The 3,613-nt window shown below is 34.4% G+C and overlaps 1 long non-coding RNA gene across 5 annotated transcripts; it reads left to right on the top strand.

The window, feature by feature from the left end:
- Positions 1-903: 903 nt before the first annotated feature.
- Positions 904-3,207, top strand: LOC115967722. 5 transcript variants are annotated; one of them, XR_004086525.1, is made up of 4 exons: positions 904-1,235; positions 1,375-1,436; positions 1,884-2,005; positions 2,264-3,207. It is a non-coding gene; the product is annotated as an uncharacterized LOC115967722 (long non-coding RNA). The 5 variants fall into 5 exon arrangements; XR_004086523.1 differs by having other exon boundaries at positions 1,884-2,044; XR_004086524.1 differs by having other exon boundaries at positions 1,884-2,392; positions 2,494-3,207.
- The last annotated feature ends 406 nt before the right edge of the window (positions 3,208-3,613 follow it).

Genomic DNA, 3,613 nt, shown 5'->3' with positions numbered 1-3,613 from the left:
TTTTATTATTAATTTTTTTTTTTTAGAGAGTTTCAACCTATAGCGTCTGTGCACTCCTAATGATAGCTCTTTATCATCAGACTAAGATACCAATCAGTTTTTGGTGTAGGTGAGGATTGAATCCCAAATTTCTTATACAACTATCAGAGACTTTACCAGTTAAGCTAACTAGAACCCACATTATTTTTTTCTTCTTAGTTTCACATTTCTCCAAGAGACTGACCACGTATATTATTAATAATTTAATTATATTCGTTTATGCATTTAATGGTTGTATTCTTACCGATATTTTATATTAAATTATATTTAGAAAACTATTTTAGATTATTGTATAATGTATATAATATGGAAGTTGCATATATAAAAAAAAAAAAAAAAAATTAATTATTTTATTTTTTTACTTACCCCTGATAAATTTTTAACTCCACCGCTGGGATCCTTTGAGAAAAAAAAAAAATCTTAAGGCCGCTATATTACACTCATACCTAAAACTATTTTCCCTAATGATGTTACACATTTAAGGCCATTTAAGGCCAATAAGTCATACATCCTCCTTCAAATTTTTTTTTTTTTTTTTTTTTTTTGGCTTGAAATATTTCTCGAAACAAGCCTTTTTATAAACAAACTGCCGAACATAAATTTTCATGTGAGTCATGTGATTATTGAATACAAAGATAAACAAATAGTTGATACAATTAGAAACCACTTCACCATCGCACACCCTTAGTGCGATGGTCACTCCACGAGTATAAGTGTTTGTAGAGTATGAGGGGGGAAAGCGTCAGAATTCAAGTTTCCAGGAGGGAGCTTCACACACTTATACATATAGATTAGGTTTGTGTAGAATTTCTATTTGTAAAAAAAAAATTAAAAAAAACCACTCCACCCGTTATAAAAACCTTGGCAGCCCAGTTATAGCTCTCCCGCGCAAATTTGGAGCGACATTTTTTGACGCAACTTCAACGCAACCCCCAAAATAATTGTCCCCATATATTTCACCCTCGAAATAATGACCCTAAGGCCAGAATCAAAGCATAAAAATGAGTTTTCGTTCAGTGAGAAAACTCATTTTCGTTGATTTTTAGCTCTTCCCCTCTCTCTGAGAAAACTCAAACAGCTGAGGCGCGGTGGTTGATGATCAGCTCCGACGACAATCCAGCGATCTCATCTCCAACGACTAGCTGAGGCGCGGTTGTCGGCGATCTCAGCTCCGCCACTTCTTCATCGGATTACAGGTCTCTCTGATCTATTTAACTCTCTGTTTGTTTCCTGAGAAAAAATTTTGAACGAAATTTCATTTCCTAATACTAATTGTTTGTTGATTAATTTCTTGATTTACCGGTTTAATTGAGAAAATTTGTGTGAATTCAATAGATCCTTCATTTGTGAAATACACTGTAGAGCCAGTGAGTTTGAGGAAACTCACTTAACTCAAGGTAACTTTTCTCTTTTTCTCTGTTTGTTTAGCGAGAAAATGAATGAAAATATCATGCTTATGTGGAACTTGGTGGTTTATGTCTATATCCCTTCGAATCGTTTGTTATTGAAGAATAGATCTCTGGTTGTAGCATTCTATTTTTCACTGGATGTTGGAATAAATGTGTTCTTGTTGTGAATCTTGTAGTTTCAGTTGAATGTGGAAACTTGTGTAGCTTTATGTCTGAATCTTACTGGCAAATCATTGCAATGAATTTAGTAATAAATAAATAAATAAACAAAATTATGCAGCTTAAGGACATAGAAAAGTATTATTGTCTATATTAGTCTGAAACTGCTTAGCAGGGTCTGATCATATTTGTGTATTTCAAATTGCTGATTTTGGATTGCAATCCTTCAGTTTTCATCTTTGTAAAAGGTCTCTCTTAAATGGTAATTCTGTCCAGGCCACTTACCAGAGGAAATTGCTGATTACTTAAATAAGATGGGTGCAAGGATACCAATAAAAAAACCTGGGAAGGCTACCATAGAATACCTCACAAGATTCAGGCATCGACTTGCTTTTGGGGTAATAATATGTATTTCTTTCAAAGAGAGCATTTATGAGGTATAGTCTGCTGCAGAATTGTAAAAATATGTTTCTTCATTATTCTAGTATGAGTGATATAACGTTCACTATTCTAGTTTTTTAGCAGTACTGGTTCTCATTTTTTTTTTTTTTTTTGGGTACTATAGTAGTGTCATTGTTGCTTCTCTCTATATTTATTTTGTGTTCAAATATTTCTCTGCTGTGCTGTGCTCTCATTTGCTTACATTGTGCAATCAGTGCTCTTCAAGATCTATACAGGTCCCTAAACAACCCATCAGTACTGAAGGGATGGAGAGTGGATGGTGGGGATCCCTGTGAGTAGTCAAGGACATGAGTGTCATGTTCTGATTCATCTGTTATACACCTGTAATCCACTTAGCTAACCTATTTTTTCTACTAACAATGCCACATTGCCATAAAAAACCCAAAACCTTAGCCCTTCTATGGTCTTTGCTAATTTTATGCAGTAAAATTCAAGGGCTAAACCTCACTGGGTGGATTGGAGGCCAGCTTAATAACCTGCATCATTTGAAGCACCTATAACTGAAACTGCCTTGTTATATTTAGCTCTTATTGAAATAGTACCTGTACTGTTTATTTAATTCTTTATTCTGGTTTCTTCTTTAGAGATGTCAGCTACAATAACATTCAGGGTGAAATTCCATATAGCTTACCCCCTAATGCCACAAATATGTAAGATGCCTGTTTTGTAAATTGTGATTCTTATATGCTTATTTTTTTTTTTCTTTCAAGTTTTTGGTGATTCTTCTACTTTTTCGTGAATGCAGAAATATGGCATACAACTATTTGAGCCAAAATATTCCCTACTCTTTACCAACCTTGAAATATCTCCGACATCTATGAGTTACTTCTCCCCCCAAGTGCCTATTTACTGAATTGCTTTTGGTTTTTGGTTATTCAGTCAGAATCCCTGGACACTTTTCTTGTAGAAATCTCAGCCACAGTTTGTTGTCTGGACCAATTGGCAATGTCTTTACTGGCTTACAGAATCTCAGAGAGATGTATGTGTTCTTCACCTGATCCTTATATTTCCTTTTCCCTGGCATTTGAAGTGAAAAGAAATTAATGCAAAGTACAACATTCCATGAAATATAAACAAATTTTAGTATAACTGAACTTGTGGTTTCTGTTACTAGTTTTTCTTATGAACAGTTCTGAAACTCCTTTCATGGTACGGCCTCTTACTATCTTTTTGATGATTTTGGATCAAAATTAATATAAATTGAGTAAAGTAGAACTAAGATAGTTGGTATTTCTTCCTGAAATCTTTTGTCTTAAGCGTTTTATTTGTTTATATAGTAACAGGAAGGGCAACTGTTTTTTCTTTCCAGGTTAAACCATCAAATTGGTCTTCTTTTTTTATAGTACTTCATTTGATGAGTTCATTGCGCAATTTAAGTTTAAGCAGTGGGCTACCCTCTTGTTGTAGGGGATGGGTTCCATTACAACAGCTACTAGACCTCATGTAGTTTAAGTCCCAACTCCACTTCAAGGCCACATAAATCCAATGATCAAGCTAGCCAAACTCCTCCACCAAGCTTGCTGATCAAGTTAAGGATGATAGCT

The sequence above is a fragment of the Quercus lobata genome, chromosome 11 (assembly GCF_001633185.2).
Source record: "Quercus lobata isolate SW786 chromosome 11, ValleyOak3.0 Primary Assembly, whole genome shotgun sequence".
Taxonomy (NCBI): Eukaryota; Viridiplantae; Streptophyta; class Magnoliopsida; order Fagales; family Fagaceae; genus Quercus; species Quercus lobata.
The sequence above is the reverse complement of the archived record's forward strand: the minus strand, read 5'-3'. Positions and strand labels throughout refer to the sequence as shown.